At 37.0% G+C, this 17,677-nt stretch overlaps 1 protein-coding gene across 3 annotated transcripts in view; it reads right to left on the reverse strand.

Annotated features, from left to right (window-relative positions):
• Nucleotides 1–12,107, reverse strand: part of ADGRD2 (adhesion G protein-coupled receptor D2) — a 1,709,855-nt gene extending 1,697,748 nt beyond the window's left edge. For all 3 annotated transcript variants that reach the window (XM_044058541.1, XM_044058538.1, XM_044058539.1), the window contains exon 1: nt 11,705–12,107. The gene's annotated coding sequence lies outside the window, so the exon portion shown is untranslated. The remainder of the gene's footprint in view (nt 1–11,704) is intronic.
• Nucleotides 12,108–17,677: the final 5,570 nt, after the last annotated feature.

A 17,677-nucleotide genomic window follows, 5' to 3' on the forward strand; every position in this document is an offset into this window, starting at 1 on the left:
CTGAGTCATATTTGTACTTGCCTTGGAGTGACCTGAGTGCTTGTGTTATGTGGCGGATCCTAGCGCCCGACATGCAGCTCACCGTGACCTTCTCCTTGTTCAGCCTGGTGAGCAGGATGTCAGTGTGCCTGACGATAGAGTCACCTATTACAAGTGCATCAGGTGTGTTGTTTAGCCTTAAGGGCTGTGACTGTTCGGCAAACTGGTTTTGTGAGCTATGTGTTGTATGTGTTTTGTTTTGGGGTAGCGGATGCTTGGGTGTCTGCTTTGGAGGTCTCTGCTGCTTAGGCAGATTTTTATTTAGAACCTCCGAGTATGCTTTTGTGTGTTTATGTGTTTGGTTTGCTGTCTTGGTAGGTCTATGTGAGACTGGAATTGTAGTGAGTGTGGTTTCCTTCTCCTCCTGACAGGTATATAATGTTAAGATGTTTTAGATGGAAACTAAGTTCTTTATGCAATTATTAGTCGAAACTGAGGAAATATTTTTGGCCTAAAGTCACAGGACATTTGCCATTTTTCATGCTTTGCAGGATACAATTGCCAAAGAGGGACTGACCTGCATAACATCAGCACAGTAGTACAGCAGTCGCATTGTTGCCTTACAGCAAGAGGTTCTCCAGTTCGATTCTTGGCTGGGGTGCCTTATGTGCAGAGTCTGCATGTCCTCCCTGTGTTCATGTGGGTTTTCTCTGGGTGCTTCAGTTTCCTCCCACATTACAAAGACATGCGTCTGGAGCATTTCTCCCCAGGCCTCCTCTGAAAATTGGCTTTGTTCCAAGTTGGACTTTCCTAATAAATAAATAAGGAGGAATAGGTTGTAACTCTAGAGTACTATAGTATATTATACTGTAATGGCTTAACTATTGTGCCCTATTCTTGTCACTGTTAGCATGTAGAAGTGGACTGATCTCATATTGTCTCACACAAGCATATACACATGCACACATGCACAAACACACACATGCACAATCTTTTCATTTGCATTTTTAGCAGCTTTTTATTGCTTGCTATGCTTTTCTATTGTCTGTCTTCCTTATTAAGGATCTGGGTTATCCACCTCTGTTCATCAGTTTTTTGAATATCACTTGAGGTCCTCCGCTGTTTAATTTCCTTCTGACTTGTCCCTGTCCGACTTCTGTCATCAGCTTAATTCTCTCCTTTTCCCTCTTCTTCATTCACCTTTTGATTTTTTTCCTTGTCTTTAATGTCCTTCACCTTTATTTTTTTTGCTGTCCAGCGCAACAAGTCTGCAAAATTAATACAAACCTCACATAAGGCATGCCATTTTTTATGCTGCTACATTTCTGCTCTTATTTATTCTTCCTGCAATAGAACTGACCTGGGACAGCAGCTGAGATCACGCTCTCTCTTGCCTCTGTACCCATACTTTCATTCATTCATGTTTTTTCATGTTTGCATTTTTTTACAAATACTTTCATTCATGTTTTTCCTTTTTATGTTTCTTTTGCTTTTGTCTACAAAGTTCAGGTTATCTCTAAAAAATAGTTTCACAGTCAACAAAAAATAACTAAATACATAAATCAAGTCACAGACATTCTAGGGAGGGGAAAAGAGACATTCCAAACTATTTGGTCATTGAGTATCTTGTCACCCACCAGTTTCTTGTTGAATTATATTGTATATTCCTGCAATTACATAAGGTTTGCTATCTGAGATGGTTCCCTTTACAACATAAACAGTGAACAGTGGTGGTATAAGGTCAGTCTGCTGATTCAATGCATCCAGATGCCTGTGTATGACTGGTTATATACAACAATGTGGCTGATCATGAGGAAGTTTCCATGGTAATTAAGGGCGCTGAGAGTGAAGCTCAAATGATCCCACGCCACAGAAACAGAGATGCATCTGCAGCTTTGTTTGTGCATGATTAAGCCTCAAATTCCCTTATAGCATATGAGTCAACATACATGAAGTCCTTTTTCACCGAGTACTTTTTTTTAAATAAAATGGATTACTGTAGCCTCTGACCCTTCTTTATTATGACTATCAAACAGCCATTGTACATATGCAAAATTAGTCTGGTGTTGTTCTGAACTAACACTGGTACTGCAACTTGAAATTCATTTAGGTATCATAGCTACAGCGGAGCAATGCCAGTGGGTGCATCATACCCACACACTCTGTGGGCTTCCCGCACACTCTACTCACTGTTTGGCACAACCAAATAGCCACATAAACAGTTCTTTTAATATTATGGAAACAAAAGTTACATCAGTCAGTTTAAATGAGTTTGAAGTACTGCAGAATTTAGTTCTTACAATTTTTCAGGCCTCCCCTGCTATTCTTATGTTTGCTGTCTTTAAACTATAGCAGTCAGTCTTTAATGCCTGGCTCCATTTATTTATCAATATATTTTGACAGAAGTTCAAAATGTTTCCAGTTCACCAGCATTTTGGAAGCATTACCCTTTGACAGCAGATTACAAATGCTTGCCTGATCTTCTGTTATCTCCTGTCAGCACTTACTGCTTTTATGTCACATTCTTTTAGAGTACATTCCACAAACATACAATCATTACCCTTTTTGTGAAAGCATTGTAGTGCTTATATGTGTGGCATTTTCAAAAGTTAAAGGGCAATGCCACCCAAATGTCTTTTTTCTCATCCCAGAAGCCCTTTTATTCCTTTTAACCCAATCCCCCAAAATGCTGCATTTTATTCCTTCTAACTCAACTCAAAAATATGCTGCATACAGAGGATGCAATACTATCTGCAATTTCTGCTTGAAGCTCTTGCTGCATTATATAAAGTCTCATGCTACTTCCTGCTGGCATGTGCAACATCATCTGTGATGTCATGTAGGCAAGAGAACTTACTACAGCTCAGATTTCCAAGAAGTCAAAAATGCAAATTGTGCAGAACACTGCTTCTACCTTCTATAGGATCAATACAAAGTTGTATGGTTAAAAGCATTGACTGCAGTGTAATTAATGTCTTTTGTGCGTGTGTGCATGTGTGCGCGTGTGTGTGTGTGTGTGTGTGTGTGTGTGTGTGTGTGTGCGCGCGCGCGCATGCACATTTTAGATCAATCACAGATGAAGAAATTGAAACCAGCTAAAAGTGTGACTTGGAACTACAACCCTTGATCAGGACAAAAGCATTAAATAGGTTATTATTTCAAATCAAACATTCAGTTGCACCTTACAATGTTTTAGAGATGGCCATTGCCAAAAATCCAAGGGCACCACTGCAAGACAAACTACTGCCCTTGTCAGAGACAGTCAAACATGTAAGCACTCACAGCACTGGATTGCAAACAAGTAGAAAGATATAATCACAACTGTTCTTCTTGCTACTGCGCATCATGTTTTCCCCAAAAAGTTACACCAAATAAGCAAAAAATAAAATGAAATCAGATCACTTTGAGGTATACCATATTAGGCACTGATATGCATGGAAGAGGAAGAGGTAAAGAACATTTTCTGAGGTTTTGGGTGCTGCTGTCCTTTAAATTCAAACTTCTAATGCTTCATAGTCATTAGAAGTCAATCCATATTTCTACATTTTAAATTTACTGTTCTGCATATATTCTTAAGCATTTCTGTACCATTAGCAGGCAAGAATCACTTTTGAGGTTTATCATTTCTGCATATTGCTAGCGGCAATGAGGAATTAACTATTTTTTTTCACACATATATAAAGACTGCTTAAACTACTCCTTGGTTAACACTGCATTCATTTAAGTCATCTTTTCTTTGAAATACATACTTAGTCATGTAACAACAGCTTAGGTTATAGCATTTGTTTGTGTATTTCTTGCATTATACCTGTAATAATTTTCAAAGTGATATGTCTTCTGACACTAATTGAATTCTAGTAGCTTTACACAAATGTATTTCAAGATACCAAAGGGATAAAACATGAAACATAGAGCCTGATGACCACCTTTCAAGGAAAATGAAAAACACCTATTGCAATAATTATTTGTTTGCTTTGTACATTTTTTTACTAAGTACTATTTAAGCATGTAAGCATTGTTTAATAAAATCACAGAACAATACTGATGGCTTTGATTTTGTGAAGCTTTATGTTCAATTATCTAAGAGGCAAATCTGGACATATTTCATCTGGTTAATTATGTATCTCAACAGTGCAAACTGGGCAAATGAAGGTGCCGTAGTCAAACCCAGATATGTTAATGCAATTCATCTACAATTCTTTGCTTTGACATTTAGATCTACTATTAAATATTGCATTATTCTTCACATGGGTTCATTGGTGTTTACCATGCTAACAACTGCAACGACTTAGCACACCGAATATCACTCAAATGTTCAGACGTCCTTAACTTTAAAAGATGCGAAGTTTGCCCCACATAAAATGCTGAGCAAGAACAAGTAGCCCAAATATATTACACCGTCTGTATTACAGTTGTCATAAACTATATTTTAATGTAAAAGTGAACCTGTGCTCTGTATAAACACACTTTAAAACATCCTTCAGCTAGGTTTATGTTTACTATACTTGATAAAGTTAATTTAAAAACTAATAATAAAATGGGAGGGCACTAAAGGTTAAATTGTAAGGAACAAATGTGGATTATTAAATTAGATGCTTTATTTGCTCCAGGGCTTAATGAGCAGTTCTAATGACCAATGAGGGTTGGGATTTGGGTATTTAAATGTGATGGAATGTAGTTATTATGCACTGAAACCGGTATGCAGTATGTATTTTAATATGAAGTATTAAAATATTACTTGGCAAGCTGATTGATGGTGCTGGCTGTTTTGTTGTTGGATTAAATGTGTGGAAGACATTATAACCTTGCACTGTTGGTGTGCTCTCCATGGCTTTAAACCATGTCTCAGAGATCGCACAGACATCAGCAATATTTAGGGTAAAGAGAGCTTCTAGCATTGAGCAAGTAATACCTTTAGAATTTCTTGGTTTTGATTTGCTATATCGGAAGTATTTTCAGTTTGGCTTTGTCTAAAAAAAGACACTATGGGGGAAGACAATGTTTTAGCTAATATTCGAAAGCCTAGACAGGAGAGGTGCAGACCATCCCTGGCAAAGCATTGTAGTCTGTTGACTATCTCCTTCCATGCTGACAAATATTAAACCCCCTTAAAATGATACCAGAAACTAAGCCAATTATTAAAGTCAGTTATCTTTTATTTGTATTCTGGCATCATCCTTGGTAAAGTTAAAATACTGCTCAGTGCTAGGTTCATACCAGCCTGAGACACACATTCTGAGAGCTCCATGATGTTTCTCTTCATATAGTCTAGGGAGATATGTCTCAGGTCATTTACACCCACATGGACTGTGGTGGATCCTATACCCTAATAAGCAAATGACTGTGATTTTCTCCTTACTCAGAATGGTGAAAGGGACATCAGTGTGTCTCATGATGGAGTCTCCAATGACCAGAATGTTGGATTGTGTGTTGGCTTGCCTTATGGGCTTAGAAGTAGAGGATGCATGACATGTGGCTGTATGTTTTGAGGTGGGTGTTGTTTTGAAGGAGTGCATTCCATGCTGCTGAGTGTACTTGTTATGTGTATTTCATCTAGGAGGTATTTAGGGTTTAGGAAGATTACATTTAAGTGCCTCAGCATATGTGGGTCTGTATGTCTGCTTTGAATTATGTGTGATGGGTACAGCGTGTGCACTACTGACAACCTTACAGACATTAGGAGTATTTTTATGTGAGAGCTTTGCTTCCAGTGATATTGTGTAAATACATCTCTCACATACCATATCAGTTTGTTTGACAATTAACCGGTTGTCAATAAACCTGAGGCAATTTCTACATTGCCTCAAGATGTCCATATCCACCAAGCTGGTAACGGAGATACCAGGAAAGTTCATATCCATGGCAACAGACCCTTTTTTATTAATTAGAAAGTTGGAGTGCTAATATAAAACAATGTCAGGAGTATCTGGTTTGCAACTGTGTGGCAATGCTTGTCACTGCACACTAGTCGTCCTGGGTGAACTAAGTATTGGTGAAATTTCAATCATGTTTTTACAGGAAAAATGTCACTCAAGGTGTCTGCGTCTATATAGGGCACTGCCAAACACTTGAAGGGAAACTAATAAGTAGACTCTGAAAATTTAAGGTTGAAGTATTTAGGTAGATATTCTGAAGTCAGAAACAAATCGAGCAGTACTTACTGAAAACAAAGAATTAGCTTGTCAAGAATGATGAAAACAGGGGAGACATGTGAATGGCCACTGCCTGGCTACTACTAATGCTGGTCTCAGTACAGCTTCACTGTGCTGGAATACAATGCTCCTTTGCTTCTTCTCTCACCAGAAGCAAAACATTAGCACAAATCCCAAGATAAGAAGCAGGCCACAGCCTGTTTGGTGATCCACAGTTTTGTCCCAGATGATGCAAGAGTCTGTAGGCTTTTTGTAGACTTTTCCTGGTAGATGCCTTTAATAGCAACCAGACCAATCAGGAATACCAAGCACAGATACTCACTGCCCAACTAGAAACAGTCGGGAATTAATGCTCTCTGCTCCTTCACTCACCAGGAGTAAAATATAAGCACAAATTCCAAGCTGTCACCTATGAAGCAGTTATTATGCTTTCTGGTGATCAGCAGTCTCTAGGAAGTAATGTCTCTGTACTCCTTCTCTCATTAGGAGAAAACAGAAGCACTAATTCCAAGATGACTTCTGAGAGGCAGAATGTGGGCTGTCCCATAATTGGTGGTCTTGTAATAGATGTTGCAGATTTTAACAGTAAGATGGAAAAAATGGGTTAATATCCAAAGCACTGCAGTGTGCACTAAGCAGTTAGATATAAAAGAGGGGGGTAACTTAAGCTTTAGCTGTCTAAGTGGAGAGCCACTAATTTTAAAACAGCAAGATAGATTGAAAGGGTGGGCACTTTGTATTCTGGTGCTATGGCAACACTTTTTATAAATCCTAATACCTTTCACACTAAACTGGAGGCCCGGTAAAACCCAACAGACGTTTTTATATTAAAGTTGCTAAACTGGGTAGTGTCATCGCTATTTCTTTAAGAACTCAAACTGCTAATTTTCTTCTCTTTCTTCTACAAAAAGATGATTGAAATGTAAATGAGTGTATACTACATATTTTGGTTACTGTTACTACCAGATATAGTTAGGGCCTTCTTGGTGAAAAGGCATCTGCAATGCACATGTTTTTTGCACAAAGCTTTATAACCATAGCTCCTTAATAGAGACTTCGGAGATATTATGGGCTGGTGAAAAGGTCAGCTGATGTTATTGTTATTGCTCTCCTTTCTATGTGAGAGTTCTGTGTAGGCAGACTTCAGGTCCTTAATACCCGCCCTGAATTTTAACAAGTATGAAATGTATAGACTCTCTCCCACTTTACTACGTATATGGTAAATCCTAAACTTCCCTGGAATACTAGTAAAAATGCACCTGAAATTTAAGGTAGACAGTTGAAGTTCTTTTTGTGATACCTCCTGCTTTGTCCCTTACTTTGCATCTAATATAGTATATGTGATTTATTTTCATGTTCTCTCCAGTATTTTCAAAGCCCGTCATTTGTTAGCATTCCTAATTATTAATGCATAACCCGAGTTTTTGTTTCCCATCCTACCTACACTGCTTCTAATTTTACTTGTTTTCTTACATAAATAATTAATTGTAATTACTATAAATTCCTTCCCAAGACAGAGAGCTGTACCTACTGCATTGCACTGTAGCTTGACTAATAGCCATTTACTCCTTTTATGTGCTGGTGTTAATGTTCATTTGTTATTTTTGTGCTCCCTCGGCGCTGCCTTTATTGTTCTTTATGACTAAACGTGTTCATTTTGCAAGAGCTCAGCAAGATTCCGCTGTTATAGAAAGGACCACCTAGTAATACAATAAATGTGTTATCAGTCCTTGTTGGTCTGTAGGTTGGAATCCAGGGAATTGCATCTGCAGAAAACAGTTTCTATGTAAATTATACTATGCTGGTTTATTTTCTTTAAACCTCCCATGCTGATTTCACTTGCCATAGAAAAGATCACCTGGTAATACAACAAATGTAACTTCAGTCCTTGTCTTGGCTTAGAGTTCAAATACCACTAGTTTCATTTCTATATCAAATTTTTTCTCACAGCAAATTCTATAAAATTATGTCTGTTTTGTCTAAGCGTCACTACCTACTGAGCACTCTCATCTCTGCAAGAATTTCATAGAGTTAACTGCACAGTACACACTATTCTTTTTCATATTTGCTTAATGATATCTTTTTTTAGTACTTTCATTGCCCCACTATTGTAACACACAGACACAAGTTTTTCTACTATTCATTTATGAGACAGGTCTTGCAGTAATCTATTAAGTTCTATTTATACAGATCTAAATCCCAGTTGTAAACACAGTATATGATCTACATTTCAGATATGCGTTGTCACCAGATGGAAACAACCCAGTTATCAAAACCGTGAAACAGGGATAAAAAATGGCACCATATAGGTTGGTACCTGACAGCAGGGAAGCTAGTCTGCAGAAAAACATTTGGAATGTTTGTCAAAATATGTACAGACTGGTGATACATTTAATTCTATATATGAGTGCTGCAGTTCTGATTTGCAAGTTTCCATAGCATTAAAAATGTCCAATTTCATTAACAAAAAAATCCTTCAGCTATGTATTAATTGCAAACAGTGCTGTTAGCAAGATGAATTTGCAAATGGAGCAGACTACTTGCAACTGTGGAATGCCTTGGAAAAAGATTTGTTTTCCCTTTGGGAAGACATGTTTGTTAAAAAGTATTTACAAGTTTTAAAAAAGTAGTTATAAACAAACCCTAGTATGGCAAAATCAAAACTTACAATATACATAGCAATGTGACACCAAGAAGTATATCAAGGAATAGAATAATAAACATGGACTTTAAAATGAAACAACTTTCACTGTGCAAATCAGTCTACATTTTAAAGAGAAAAGTAATAGCACAGCATTGCTGCCTTGTGAGTCTGGAATGAAAGTGGATGTAAAGCAAGCGAAAGGTATACATTCACAGATATACTGAAGGATCTTTGTAGTAGGAAGATGTTAACAATCAAAATATGACAATAACATCTTAATCTCAAAATGTAACTGATATTTCACAAAAAGTGTGACTCAATTGACTATAATGTAAATGCTCACTATGTGGTCCTGATCAAGCAGATTACATTTACCACTCAAAGGGGCACAAAACAAAGCAATAGGAATATATATCTATGCAAACCTTCTTTTTGGCAGAGCTTATTGTCATCATGAGTATGTACATTTCAGAATAACTACAGCATATGCAATTATGTTCCCCCCTTTGGCTTGCAATCTCCACAGACAGCAGTGACTGTCCATAGGGTCACTCTAGAAGTCAGCTGTGACCCATGAGAGAGAAAATTGAAATTTTGTGAATGTCTTTCTTCATTAAATTTTATTATGAAACCTACGTGTACCTTTACCATGCCAGAATGCACTGGCACCTGGGGTTTCAGGGGATTAGTCAGTTATAGCATCATAATTAAATGATGAAGTTGTACCCTTCAGTCTTACCACAACTGCGTTTAGCTACCCATAAGCAAATATACCACTGCATTAAAATATAATGCAAAGGAATGGTTAAATAGGGTTACCTTGTCCTACACAGGTGGAGGTTGAAGAAACAAAGGGGTGGGAAATATGTCAGTAACTTTGATGACCCAAGCATTACCTTTCAACTGGTAAGGTATGCTTTCCACTTATCAAACAAAATGTGTTTTATGACTAATAAACAGGAAATGGACTAACACGTTTGCCTTGTGCTCTTACAGTAAAATTGAAGAATGGATTATAGCATCTGGACAAGCTGCAAACTGTTTATGCACAATATATCTTTCAATACATACTACACTAAGAGAACAGTAAGTTCATTACAACCCAGAGAAAAATGTATTAGCTTCACTTCTGGTGTATATAACTAGGTCACTCAGACATATGCCCCACACTGGCATGTTTTTCCCCTTTCTATGCCAGTAGAAATTTGGGCCTATCTTCTTCATCATCAGAGTGACTGTGAAGGGTAAGATGCACTTTCTGTTTCTATCACCCACAAAGAGAGAGTGGGATTTACCATATCGGTATTACTTACAGGAAGACCCTGTGATCCAGAAATGTGGCATAACTGGCATAAAACATAAGGGAATCTTTTTGCTTTAGCAGCTTGTTTGGCCACATTCCATAAGGAGAGTTGGCTGGGACTTTATCAGAATAGTAAACCCTAGCACTCTTGGCCTGTAGGGGGCACCACCACCCTACCACAATGACATCAATGGGGTAAAAGTCCTAGTCCTGGTAGTCACTAAGGACAGGTGAAGGACTATAACCATGGAGAGGTAGCAACATATATCTGGTAGTGGGCTGGTAAACCTGGGTGAAAATATATCTGTCTTGAAAAATAACACACTTTACAGCAAATGCAGGGGGTCCCAGATAACTAAAACTGATATACTGACTTAGAAATACCTAAATAACTATATTATACCCACAAATATATACATATACTCACACACAACATGGAGACACCTTAACCGTCCAAACAAAAAAGCAGCATAATTATGTTTCTACAGGAACAAAGACAATTCTCCATCAAACTTGAAGTGATCAGATTTCTATTTACCAGCAGTAATGAGTTCAGGTCATTGCAGTCGTTTAAGGTTATAGCTTGAAAGCAGCAATCATACAATGTAAAGTGAAATGCACTTATGAAAAAAGAGTCAGGCAAAACTATTGCTTCCAACACTGAGCATAAGTTTAATAGTATCCAACAGAAATTGCTGGAAAAATAAAGTTTGCTCTCTGTCACATTTGTAAGACAAACCAGAACTGAAACTTGCAGTACAAGAGGTTCAGAAAAAAAACTTACACAAGACAGGGGTTTCCTCATCAAGGAAAGAAAATTCTGCGTCTGAAAGAAAGCCAGCCCAGAAGGCATCCAGTAAGCTCACAAAAGATGACAGGAAAGAGAACAATAACTGACAGTACAAGTATCTTAAGAGCAGCTGAGAGAAGCTGGTGCAACACCATAACAAGAAAGAAACTCGCCTAGCATGTCGTATAATGTTCATGTTCACGTTTACACACAACGGTGTGCACTCACTAAAACAATAAGCCATGAGCAACAGTAATTAACCAGGCTTAGGTTCTACCAATGGCTGTGCGATACACGCGAGCCATAAAAAAAACAATATTTTCTGCTTAGGAAGTGCAAACCTCTCAACCTGTTGCAAGATACCTGGACAAAGCCATAAATAGTGGGGGACCACCAAAGCACCCAAAATAGGGGCAACTTTTAAATATCGCTCTTATAAACTTAGAAAGCAGATAGAATAACAGATTTTGCGTTAGCAAATTAAATTTTCTGAAAGGTATGAAATCTGAAACTCAAATGTCTGTCATTATTTTTAGACTTCAATTCTCAATAATTTGCCAGAAAAACAAAGTGTTATGAGGAGCAGACCAACGAGGTGAACATCTGGACAGTTGAGAGCTGTGAGTTGCAGCCTGTTGAGCTGGCCAGTTACAACTAACTTATCTAGAAGCTACTTGGCATGTGGAAGCCACTGAGGGTAAAACCAGTCACCTCGGGGGAGCTCCATCAGGGAGCGGATTGCCCTTGGAAATAAAGTACGTCCTGTAATCCAAGAGTGGTCACTCTCGTACGGGTGACATCTTATAAAAAACAACAAGCGTTTCCATGGGGCTTACCTGGAGCTTTCTTTCTTGAGACGCTAGATAAACATGATCAATGAGTCCACGTAATAAACACTGTGATTGTAGTCTTAGATAAACTCCTTCGGTTATCCATCAAAGATTCCTGCATTACGATGGCAGTAGAAGATGGTGCTATGTCTGGATGTTCGCTAACTTGTTACTGTCTCCCACGATTTTTTTCAAATGCAAATTAATGTTTTTTTTTTTATGATGGCTGCTGCCTAACTGTTGCGTAACTGGTGTCTTTTAACCACCAAAGTACCCTTGCATCCCAGAAAGGCTCTCTGTGCCACTTGTGTAGAAAGCCTTTTATCCGTCTGGATTTTAGATTGGAAGGCAAGGAACAGTAACGGCTTTAATAATTCAATATCCAGCAGCAGAGTGTGTGGCACAGTTATCACTGCTTCACCGTGGAAGTCACTCAGTGCAAATTACTTGATGCGCACGGGGGGGGGGGCGTTGAGCTAAAATGCCAACTAATAGACGTTTGACAAATTGAATTACTGCACAAATCTTTGGATTGCAGTGCAAGGGATATAATTTATAGTATACGCATACGCATAAGCAACACCTTGTAGTACAAACAAGGTGCCAGCTGTACGTCTGATTTCGACTCTGATTTTAGCTTTGTCCATCTTAATCCTTCCTAAAACTGATGACTTCTGGAGAAAAGGTAGTGAATTGCACTTAATAATGACAAATTTACAGAATTGTTTTTACTTCAAAAAATATATATTAATTCACATTCCTCTCTCTCAATTTAATAGTACAGTTAGTCTGAAAATGTCCTTGATTATTTCGGAATTTGTCCCTGGCTGGTTGAAAGCTAAGTGACAGTCTAGAAATGTGGACGACTTTATAAATAAAGTAGTACTATATTGGCAGAAACTCGGTGCAAGTAGAGTGACTGTGTATTATATCCTTTCAACAACAATATAGTACCAAATAGCCGCATATTGCTTATAATGAAGTATGGATTCTGAATGCGCTTCACTGGATCATCTCAGCCTTCTGCTTCTGGTCCTTACTTACAAGTAAGGGAGATGACTTTCAGTTTACTAGAATCTTATACCAAAACAGGTACCTATGTCGGGAGGACGCCACAGACAACAGAGCAGCATATCAAACCCTGATCAGTACTTGAAATCAGAGTTACTTACTACCTTTTTCAGGTACCCCAGAATGGGGCATTTCCTACCACAAATACAAGCTCACATGGTAACCCACTGCTTATACCAGTGTAAATGATGTATTTTTAGAATTACCAGCTATACCTCTCAACTGTACAGACTTTCGCAGAATGTCCAGATTTTTGGCTCATATTTTTAACCTGTTCCTCATAAAATTTATAGTTTTCTGCCAAATCACTGGGATGATCTGAGGATTGAAGTCATTAAATAATGACATACGTTTGAGTTTCAGACTTCATGTCCTTCAGAAAATGTGTGCTACAATAAACATTGTTACTCTTGTAACTTTCTAAGTTTATAAGAGCAATATTTCAAATATGTTCCAGTTTTGTTGGGCGTTGTCCAGATTTCTTGCACTAAAAGGTTGAGCGGTATGAAAAACCTAAACTCAACCAGTGTTGGGAACATTAACACGGTCCTGTTATTTTGATGTTTCTATCACAGTATCATTGTTTTGTGTAAGCTTTCAAGAGAGCTAGAAAATACAATTTATTTATTTTAAATAACATATCAATACAGCTGTTCATAGTTCTCAACTGTCCAGATTTTCGCCTCATATGTTTGGTCCGTACCTCATAAAATTTGCGGTTTTCTGGCAAATCGTCGATGATTAAAGTCACAAAATAATTACATAGTTTTGACTTTCTAAATTCATATTGTTCAGAAAATGTCTGGATTCTAAGCCTTATCCAACACACTAAATGAGCTAATGTTACTAAAGATAAGAAAGAAACACAATTTCATATGTATGCATGATTTTCTCCACTGGTGAAATCTGAAATCTCTTCTGTAACATTTAAAATGACAAAATACATCACTTATTTTGAGAAATAAGTAGCATTTTTAGTCATGATTTCATTTTATAAAATCATTAACACTCATGATATGATTGTTCTATTTACTGTTTATGTCTGAAAAAAACAAATGCTACATGCATATCTTGTCTGTTGAGGACTTGAATGATTAACAATGAGAAAATTGAGTTCTGCTGTGGCGACACCTAACCGGGAAAAGCCGAAAGACACAACAACTTTCTATTAACTTTCACAGACAAAAGGTCATCACTCATAACTACTGGATGCATTTATCTAGGGATTTCAGTTAAAAAACAAGTACCCACGTTTATCTTAATATAATGTGTGTCACTGTAGTCATCTAATATTTGAGGAGCAGGGGATTAATGCAGTGACAGTAACTTTGCTGTTCAAGAGAATGATTTTTTTACTTCTGATGTATGAACAGATCAGTACAGGTAGAGTTTGGACATGAAAAGTCACATATCCACCTCTATAGAAAGTCAAGTCTAATACAGCATGCTAGATTGCCACTGTCCGGTACACAAAGAACCATGTATTTGGTAGCTATGCTTAAAAGGACACGTCATTCTTCTTCTGTCAGTTTTTATGAACACTTACTAGGAATTAATCTTGGATGTTTGGGTTCAAAATACACCTAAGACTATTACTCCTTTTCTGCCCTTAGTGGTGAAGTCAGGCACGCCATACTACCGTTGTCAGTACAAGCTTGTCTTGTTTTTTTTAAATAAAACTGAACTTCATTAAAAAAAACACTGGGCTGGATTCCCAAAAAGTCGTTCTAAGTGTAAGTCTGCCTTGATTCCAAAAGACTTGCTGTAGATGTAAGTGATTTATTTAGGTGTATGGCCTATCTATAAACAGGCTTACACCAAGGGCTAGATTCCCAAAGACCTCTTGTCAGCATAAGTGGTCACTTACACTGAGAACAAGTCTTTTGGAATCGGGCCCAATGGAATAACAAAAACAGGTGAATAGAACAGCATTTATATCTCTCTACAAATGCACACAATAGGCATTTCAAAAGCATTCTGCAAACAAAAAAAAAATAGCAATTGTAATCCAAGGATAAACTTCTGCACTTTGTAATTTAAATAGGTTATCAGTGGGAGCAGTCGATACATTTATTTTACCAAGCTGGCCATTTAGAAATTGCCTTTTGTCATGCCTGTTTTCCACTATAGTTTCCAAAGAAAAAAGTTCTTTTAAATCCCAATGAATTTCCTTAATCTAATCTGCCTGCTTCTAATTCCAGCAACAGGCAGAAATCTTCTTCCCATGCTATTATTAATGTAAAAATGATTTGTTGCATTTAAACAAAGATTAGACTCAAACCAGTGTAGAAAAGTACAGCAGTTAAAGTAAATAACCATGGGTACAAGTTCTGGCAAATAATCAGAATTTCTGATTGTAACACTAATAATGTCCCATAAAATGTGCAACCAGTCTTCTATTACATTTTGAGTGCAAATGCCAGTAATTTGGAGAAACCATTAAATATGTTTGGTGAAGTTTAGCTAGGACTACAAAAATACATAAGTATTGTCACCTTAAACATTTTAACTTACTTGATTTAACTACAATCGAGGTATCAATATGAGTTGCATACTTCCTATGAAATAATAATGTTAAAGTTTCTAGGCATTGGTAAAAGATTAAAAAATATCCTAGAGCTGAATTCAAAGCTTTGTACAACCTGAGAATTTAGCTTCAAAATGATCCCAGTTTCTCATAATCAGCTTAACTATAAAATTATCCCAATTTCTCACAGGTGCTTCTGGATTAAGATCTCCCAGCTGCCTATCCTGAAAAAAATATTTCTCTGAACAAAACAAACTCTTCTTAAAATAAAATAATTTATTCTCCAAATATCTTTTCATTCAGCCATCTCCACATTCCAAGATAACATTAAGGGGCATAATCAGAGTGCGCTTTGGGAAATAAAGGTTGCCTGAGGATGTTCCTTTGTATTTTATCGAGTAGCACAGACAGTTTCAATGGTGACATAATTCTAGTGACAAAATTGTTTTACTTTTTCTCAAAACATATAGCAAGATGGTTACATCTGATGCAATAACATCTCACTACAGAAAAAAAAAACTTAGGACATGTATTGCATTTGTCATGCTGAAAAGGACACCAAGTATAGTGCAACATTCCAAATTGCATCTGTTAACTGTTTATAACCCCCCTATATTTGGTAACTTTGAATAGTGACCATATGTATGGTTTGCTTTGACAGTTCTTAGTAAAACTTTGAAATTATACTTGTCTGCTATGTCATTCTATTCTAAAGGTTTTAAATGCTGTTCCTAAAATAGCTCTGTCATCTTGCTATTGTCAAGTACAGGGTGTGCTGATTGTGGCATTGTTCTACTGAGAAAAATGAGTGTTTCATTTCTTGGAGAAATATGAACACTTCTACTTCAGTTGTAACAAAAACTCAATACAGACATTTTTGACATGCACTGGATTCTGCACTCTGAACAGAAGTCATATATTCATTCTCAAGAATAATATAATGTCAGAATATCACTGTAAAATGCAAGCGCATCTATTTATAAGAGGGTGTATCCCAAACTCCTTTGACAGTTCTTATAAAATTCTTCCAGGATTATACCTAGATATTTAGGTATAACATGTACTCAAGTTTCCCTTTCTAACCTTAAGGATCTAAATGCAGTTTAATACTGAATCTGGTCAAAACACATCAACATTCTGTTATGAAGAGTTTTGATAGTGGCATCTTTGCAGTGAGAAAAAAAAAGATCCATTTCCATAAGACGTACATCTAATGTTATTCTTCTGATGTAATGAAAGCTCAGTATGAACATTTTCTGGACATGTTCTATATTTCCCACCCTAAAAAGTCATATGTCTACTTTAACCAGAAAACCAGTTTAATGTAAAATATCTGACTGAGTATGAAATAAATGAGCATCTTTATAAGATGTAATATTTCAGTCTGCCATTTGCAATTCTTCCTAAAATGTTCATGGCCATACTCAGATATGCAGGCAATATTTACAGAAGATACAATGCTAAATTTGATCACACCATGTTGCCATTTTCAGTATACAGAGTTTTGATTGTAGAATTCTTCAATTAAGAAAAATCCAATTCCTGAGAAATGTGTGGGTGTATATATGTATATATATATATATATATAGATCCCCTTCAGAAGCTAACTTTGAACTTCAAATGGCTGAGACCAGAAGATAAAAGTTTTGAAACTTTGAAAATGAAAAAAAAAAAAAAGAAAACAAATTTTTTTTTTACATTTTTGCAGGGGAGCAAGCCCCCCTGCATCCCACACCCCTGCTAAATAAATATACCAACTCCAAGATTGCACTACAGTGAGGAAAATGGTAAATGTGCCATTCCACACTGTACAGTGATCCCATTCAAAACATTAGAAGTTTCAAAACTTCAATCTTATGATCTCGGCTGTTTGAAGTTCCAAGTTTTGAAACTTCAAGCTTCTGAAGGGGATGATCCATTTTATTATTATGTGTGTGTGTGTGTGTGTGTGTGTGTGTGTGTGTGTGTGTGTGTATGGTGTGTATGTATGTATGTATATATATATAAAGGTTGAAAATGACTGGTTTGCGAAACTAGAGTAGCGTTTTTATCCCTAGCTGTTTTTGGCGTAAGTTCAAAGCGTTTATGCATATGGAATGCATGTGTGAACGAAGCTACTGCTAGGATACTTAATCAGACGCTACTATGCTTAGAGGAACTTTTCTTATCGGATATTTTGAAATGATAGCGTCGCTACTGTGTGTTTTTTGTGTAGCCTTTTCAGCTGGCTTGGTAGAGTGGTTTTAGGAGCTTTGTAATACTGGATAATCTGTTCAGCTCTGGCGGCACGCTTAAAACGCCATCGGCTCTCAGTACTCTGGCATTGTTTCAGACCAACTTTTACTATTATTGCTGCTGTATAGAGCTACGTCCCCTGTATT

Source organism: Protopterus annectens, chromosome 16.part0 (genome assembly GCF_019279795.1).
Source record: "Protopterus annectens isolate FY-2018-M chromosome 16.part0, PAN1.0, whole genome shotgun sequence".
Lineage (NCBI taxonomy): Eukaryota > Metazoa > Chordata > Ceratodontiformes > Protopteridae > Protopterus > Protopterus annectens.